This window comes from Geospiza fortis, unplaced genomic scaffold, assembly GCF_000277835.1.
Source record: "Geospiza fortis unplaced genomic scaffold, GeoFor_1.0 scaffold432, whole genome shotgun sequence".
NCBI lineage: Eukaryota > Metazoa > Chordata > Aves > Passeriformes > Thraupidae > Geospiza > Geospiza fortis.
In genome coordinates this window covers 993,305-1,000,947 of record NW_005054436.1, presented here as the reverse complement: position 1 = coordinate 1,000,947, position 7,643 = coordinate 993,305, and positions in this window count along the sequence as shown.

Sequence of the window (7,643 nt, the reverse complement as noted above, 5' to 3'; positions counted from 1 at the left end):
CTTTTTTTGGGAGAAAAGTGCGGCCCGGATGCGTTTTGCTGGAAGATTCTCCGGCCGGAGCAAAGGGTGCCGCGGGTGCGGGGCAGCAGCGCGGGCAGCGCTGGCACAAGGGAAGAACCGAGCGCCACAATGGATCGCCCTCGCTCGGCATTGTGTGCCCGGCCAAGCGCAGGAAGGCGGCAAAAAAAGCAGCAAAAACACGAGTTACTGCTCGCTCCCCGCCCCAAAAGTCTACTTTTTATGACGGGGAGTGAATATGTAAAGTAACACCAGGTTTTTATCCAAACTAGAAGAATGAACATGTGTTGTACTGCCCTTATCTGGCGAAGATACCATATGGTATCTCCACATGTTTTGCATTCATTTATTGCTGTATGATGCAATATTTTGCATCCTCCGGGACTCTGGTGATGCAGCATCTTACTTTTACTTCATATCAAAAGTAACAACAATTACTCCGTGCAATCTTCTCTTTCTGTGCTTAAACGTCCTTTAATGAAAGCCTCTACAGGAAAGTATTTACATTCTTCAGATGAAGTTTCTTCCAATTGCAGTGAGAAAATCAGAGATCTCTTCATCTGGGAACTTGGGAATTGTTTTGTATAAAAGCAGCAATGGCAAACATGAGAATTTCCAGCTAGAGTTTTGGAAATAAGTTATTAAATATTGATTTTATTTCTTAAATGATACTCTCTAAAGGTGTTGAATTTTTCCTCTTTTCACACTTCCTAATAGTAGTATCAAGAGGCACTAATGGGACCCCAGGGAGACCATTGCAGTGAAGGATTCCAGATCCGATTTTGGTCAGAATATTTAGGCTTTTAGTATAGAGGTTAGAACTTACAACTGCAGCAATTAAGTTACAGATTACTTTGAATTATTTATAGCAGTGTATCTTTAATATAAAATGCCAATTTGTCTTCATCTGTCCTAAAGTTCGTCAGCTGATTTTTCTTATTTTTAACGAAATTCGAGCAGTGATTGATGGCAGAATGATTTGGGGGCAGAGGGAAATCAGCTTTGTGGGTGTGTTTAAAGAGAATATTTAATGCATGAGGAGTGGCATGGAAGAAGCTGTAAAAATAGTTTTGAGAGAGATGTGTTCATTCTGATTAAATCAGAATTGGACCAATAAACATGTGAGATTATATGAAAGGGGGAAAAAAGGGAATTTTTCTGTTCTTTTCAGTTGAAATTTCTTTATTGCTGTGGGTTTAAGAAAGCTAAATTTTGGGTTATCGGTGAGGATTTTTTCCCTCAAGGAAACCTTTTCCCATTGTTATGGATGACTGCTGCACGCTGAGCACTGTCTGCCCTAAGGATAAAGTTCAGGCTAAAATAAGAGTTTATTACTGCCTGCCTTCACAATCTTCAGGTAAAGGTTATTTCCTATAAAATCCTTCAGGTAAAGGACAACCCCCAGACCAACAGACAGAACCAAAACAGTTGTTTCCCCTGGGTGTTGCTGCCTATCCCACACTTTACTGAAGCTGTTGAGGATTATCAGGACAGCTTTTTTGTAAGGCAAATAAAATCTTGTTTTCTGACTCATTTAGATGCTCACTTCAGAAGTTGCTAGCAGAATATGTTTGTTGAAGAGACCCAAGTGTCTGTCTAAAGGAGCACTAAAACTGGATTTTACTAATTGTTTTTTCCTCTGGTAATGGAAGACTCACTTGCAGTTTTTTCATGTGGTTGTGGGTGCAATCTAGAAAAAAAAAATCCGAAGTTACTGAGAGTTTCTCCACTCAGATAATCACTTTTCAAGCTGTGTCTGGGATCTACCTGTGCCCTGTTAGCCAGGGAAGCTCTTCAGGCAGAGGTAGTGGAAAAAGTTCTGGACCAAACTCAGCCCAACGCCCGGCCCAGGGGCGGTGACTGCATGACCTGAGCACAAAGGATTGTAGCAGCCAGACCTGAGATGAAACAAAGGTAGGGATTAAAGCTTGAGAAACAAACCTGTGAAGCAGGAGAAAGGGTCTGGCTCTGTGCCCAACCTGTGGGGTTTGAGCCTTATTAAATTGTGATCAGTAACAAAATAGGATGGGCGAGGTGCGGGGAGGAGCACACACAAGGCCGGGCTCAGTTGGGAATGACTGTCACAGTGTTGTCACCAGCACATTGATACGAGTTTTCCCAGCAGACCATGTATCAATCTGCTGAAACTTCTATTTCCATAGCCTGAGAACTCTGTGCAGGATTAGGATACTTAGGTAAGAAACTGTTGCAGTGGTGATTCTGTTTCTTGGTGTCACAATGAAAACTTCCAGAATTTATTTCGTTCCAGAGCTGGTGGGCTGCCTGTGGTCTCTTTTAAACCAAGTGTAAATATTTTCTGAGTCTTTTCTCCTGAGAGCTGATTAGGACAAAAGCAGTGATGTATCTGATTTCATTTCGTTTCCTTGTCTGTTCCATGTTTTATTAACGAGGGAGGCTTCCATTGTCTAACAGGAATATTTTTATGTGCCCTAGTGGCATTTCAGAGCAGTGAAGGCTCCATTGTGGTGAATGTGCTCAGAGAAACTTGAGCTCTGGGATTGGAGTGCAGCTCAGACAGGTCGCTTGGAATAATAGCTGTGCTTTCGTTGGTGGTGTGTGGAATTTTATTGTAAATAAAAAACGTGGTGAGGTGACTTGGTCAAATAGGCCCAGTCACCTGTGGAAATCACAGAACAGTTACAGAACTGCCTGTGCAGTTCCTGTCAGGCAGTGTGTGAGGATGGAGCTGCTGGAAGCTCAGCCCTGGGCGTTCTGGAGGGCACTCAGTGATTGCATCCTCTGCTCGTACCAAGGTGAAGACACAGAGGGTCAACAAGTTCAGTGTTAAAGGAAACAAACACCAGACTCCACTAATGAGGAATTCAGAGTTGTGTATCTCTGCTGGCATGGCATGGGTTGGAGGAAGGTTTCCCCTCTGCACTGGGTAACATGTGTGTACTTGTAATTAATCAGACCTTGGATTTCTGGCAGCTCTCAAGTGAGATGTCATTGCGAAATGGGGCACCTGTGTTGAAAATCAGATAGAGTCTCCTATCTGTTTACCCTTGAGTTGCCTGTCAGTACAAAAGAAAAAGCTGTGATTTCACATTTAATAAATACCCCACTCTGAAGCACTCCCAGTGATTGTAGCAGAAGCTTGTCTCTGTTTTTGTGTATCTGAACCAAACACATTTGGCAGGTGAACTGTTTGTCTTCCGGGCTCGGGGTCTGTTTTGTTCAGTGCAGTGCTGGGGCTGAGGCAGGAAGGGGATGCGAGCATCTCCAGAGGATGGATTTGTGTGGATTCAGGTCTGCCTTTGTCTCACCCTGTGCTCATTCCCTTATGTAAGCTGTGGTGTGGCACTCTGCAGCCCTGTAGCTCTGTACATTGGTTTATTACAAACCATCCCTGAGCTTCTTTGTCATCAGTTTTTATTTTTTTTCACCCACGAAGTAGCTGTATGATTTAAAGTACATCAGTACAAGGAAATAACAGGACTGGAGACATGCAGTGCTGCTTCTCAGAGATAGTCTTGGCAGGGTTATTGCTTGATAATCTTATTAGATAAGTCTCCTCCTTATGCACCAGATCATCCTTGGAGGGTTTGATGTAACCTCAGCAGCTGAGAGCCTCCTCAGCCTGTCTTTGATATGTGTTTGGTATAGACAGCAAAATGTCATGTGAGGGTTATTTCTTGGGAGTGTTGTGAAGGAGCCCTTTGTAAACTGAGGTGTAACCATTGAGTTATATCCCGTGCTCAGTGGGTATAAATCAGGCCTTTTCCTTCTCTGGCCAGCAAACTCTAATTCCTTTAAATTCTGCCTGGGGAAGTCCTCACAGCCAGAAACATCCTCAGCTTTTTCATTTGGGTCTGGTTGGTGATGTAGGAACTGGTGCTCTTAGTGCAGAGGTGGTCTCAAGTGTAAATGTTACATTTTTTTTGCAAATCATTGGTAAGTAAGCTTAAAACCTCCTGGCAATAATTTCCAGAGGGTTAACTCATTTCCAGATGAGTTAGCTTTCCTTGAGTCAGGAATTGCTTCTGAGTAATGGTTGTATTCCCTGGCATCCCTTCTCCCCTTCCCAATGATTAACATCAGACAGCTCTGATTGTCAGGAGAACTTCTGTTTGACTTTGCAGCTGAAGTGTGTCTTAACATTCAAGCTTTTTCCTCTTTTCCCCTCAGAGGGCTCTAAAATCTGTGTGAATTCCCAGATTTCAGCTCATGGCCCTTCACACGCTGAGGGCTGGGCTCTGTGGTGGTGCCTGTGAGTCACTCCCTCCGTGGGACACATGCCATGGACACATTCCTGCAGCACAGATCCTGCTACAAAAGACAAGTCTGTCCTCAGATTTCCCAGCTGGGGTTTCTCAGGGTGTGCATTGAGGGCTTGAAGATGAAGGAAAAGCCTGTGTGTCAGAGCAAACGTTGTGGGGCAAACTTTGGGGCCTGGAGGCTGCTGAAAGTCAGGGATGAAGGAACTGAGGATCCAGGGCTTGTCCTGATGTGCTGTGTGTCAGTCTGTGACTGAGTGTGCAGTGAGGAGTTCACCCAGCAGGGAAGGGCCCTGTGAACACTAGCATTCCTGTGAAAACGAGTAAAGACAGCGAGATCCTCTTTAAAGAGAGTTTTGTGTGGCCATAAAAATACTTGATTGTTGAGAAGTAATGAGATATGAGAAATCCTTACATCAACTTAGGGAGTGGGTGGGAGGCCCTGCTAATGTGGCAGTGGGCAGCCCTGGGACAGGATTAGCGCATGAGAAGTTGGTGATGATCCCCCTCCCAGCCTGGAGTGACTCATGGCACTGTCTGCTCCTTCCATGGCTATCCTGACCTCATCTTGGGCATGGAAAGAGTTCTTTATTCGAGAAGCAAGCCTGTCTGCTCTGGAGTGGGGAGAGCAGAGAAGTGGCTGATTCTCTGGATGTGGATCTTTGAAGGCTGAGTTGTCCCTTCCAGGAATCTGTATTTGGAAGGACCTAATTGGGGAATTCCTTGAACTGCAAGCTAAACAGTAAGCTGTGTACTCTGGGAAGCGACTGTTGGACTCTAAAGTTTGATTTTTTGAAGTGTTCATTAGCTCAAAGGGACAAAAAAAAAAAGCCCTGGACTGTTATTTTCTCACCAGTGTGTGCTCAGATTGTGTTTAAATGAAACATTTCTTGTGGTGTGACAAACACAAGGCCTGCAAGCTTTTGTAACAGTGCCTGCTCCAATCCCAGCTTCTGGCCAGGCTGGACATACCACTTAAAAATCCACAAGAACGACTTTTAAGGCTGGATAACTGTACTTGGCAGTAATTGGATTTGTTGCCTTGTTTTGGTAGATGTTCTCTTTTCCCAGTGAACTGAGCAGTGCAGTTCTGTAAAGCCTGAACTGGACAGTGTGGGAGAAAACAAGGTGGTTTTTGTCTGCCAGGGGAGGCACTTGGTTTGTCTAAGACAACAAAATTTAATTAAGGTGGTGGCTGGTTGCAAATTGATGGTTCGTGGAAAAATAGTTTACATCTGTATTTGTTATCCATCTAATTTGATTTTTATCTTCAAAGTTCTTGGTAAATAAGCTGCAACAAACAGCTTATTGTCCTAATCAGGTTTGGGGTTTTTTCCTGCATATTCTTCAATGTGGAATAATATAGTTTTAGTCTTAAAATAGATGCTAGGTGCTCCTTTGTGGTATTAAGAGTTTGTGCATATTTTAACAGTAAAAACACCCAAAACCAAAATTCTTATGTTGTCTTCACGGGAGTTTCAATAGAGGTTTAACTTCAGAAGCTTTAAATCCTTTATTTAGAATATTTTTCCCTAAAAAAAATATATAGCCATTAATTTTTTTAAACTTGCTTTGAGTAGTTTGAGGATTTTAATTCAGGTCAAATACATTTGTGGCACAATCTGGATTTTTAGGGTGTTTGCTTGTGCTGAAGTGAAAAACATAAGCTAAACTGCTGTTAATGACAAACATCTTTGTGTGGGAATTCTCTGAGAGTTCAGACTTATTCCTTGTATTGTTGGCCAGACAAAGGGCAAGGAAAGGAAATGACTGAGTTCTCCCCACTGAATCTCCATATTAGGTATAAACTAAATATAGGAGTGTAATCCAGGAGTGAAGTCATATCTGTATATTTTCCTGAGAAGAGCTAATGGGATCAGTCAGTGCTACTGGGCCAGCCTCAGAGGTTTTTGGCTCTCTTGGAGCTTTTCTATTTTGGCTCTGTCCTTTGGAGAGCTGCTTTTCTGAAATAAAGGAAATAGCTTTTTAACGTGGTTTTATCTAAAAATAAAATCAAAGCAAGCCTAAGGAGATTTTTGGGCCTTTCAGGGTGCTGCATGAGGTGAGACACGGTGTTCTGGAGCTCAGGGAGATCAGGACACAGCTCCCAGAGGAGAAACTCAGCTCCCATCTCCCAGGGGAGGGGGAATTCAGTCAGGGAGGTGCCTTTTAGTTGTGCTTTGCTTGTGTTGGACAGAGAGCAAACCTCCCCCAATCCCTTCACTCTGAAACAGAAACTCCAGCCCCACTTTTGGTCTCAGATAATGTTTTTCCTGCCCAGAACTTCTGGATGTGCTGCTGCCAGGGGAACAGGTTCAGAACTGCGCTGGGTTTTGAGAGGCTGCTGAGAATTTGGGCAGTTTGTGTCTCACTGCCCCTCCTTTGTGGGCACTGCTGCTCCCCCCCAGGCTGGGGCAGTGCTTTAGCTGCACAGCCTGTGTTCTACCAGTTCACCCCAGCCCTGGTGCCTTTGGGCTGGGATTTTGACATGAAACTCCTCTGGGGTTTGCTGGGCTCAGTCCAAGTCAGCTGGGCTGGGATGACCTGGAGGAGGAGGAGGAGGAGGAGCAGCCCAGGGTGAGGCTGGAGCAGCTCTTGGTTGTTCTCTCTGCTCATCTGCCCAGCCCCTGGCTCATCTCTGTAAATGAGGTTATAAATACCACAAACACAGCTCTGTCTTTTCCTGTCCCACAGAAGTGAGGCACAGCCAGAGGTTTATTTGAAGAACTCTGAAATGCCACAGATACAGATTTGACTGGGTTCTTCTGAGCCCTGGTGACAGCGTTTCCAGTTCTTTCCTCTCACTTTGGTGCTCCATGAGTTGGTGGGGGAGGTTTGGAAATGGGTCTCTTGGGCTCTAGCCAAGGCACACACTGTACTTCAGCAAATTTAATAAATCCAGGGAGAGAGGATCACTGTCATGAACAATTCCTGCTCTAGGTTTATGTGCTGGAGACCCAAAGGCAACTTTCAGGCAGTGTAAAAGAAACCCTCAGTGCTGCAGAGTTAATTGTCTGCTGGCAGTTTCCTAGCAGAAAATTGCAAGATTGTGTCAAGATGTTGCCCAGCACATTGGAATCAGTGTGGTCCCTCTGATCCTGTGGGGTTTGTTCAACACCAGCTCTCCGTTCAAGGTATTGCCACAGCAGAGATGCCAGGCCTGTGCCATTGGAGAATAATTGGATTTTCCTGTGCCAGGCCAGGAAGTGTCCTGAGTACGTCCACAGTAAAGGCAGGATTTTGTGTTCCTGTCATTAAGATCATTTATTCACTGAAGAAAATGGCAATTTGTATTTAAAGCAGGTTTGGGACTCTCCATCTGATTCTTCCAAAGGATGAGCATGGAATAATTCCTGTTCTCCAAAGGACTAGAAGCACTTAATTAAA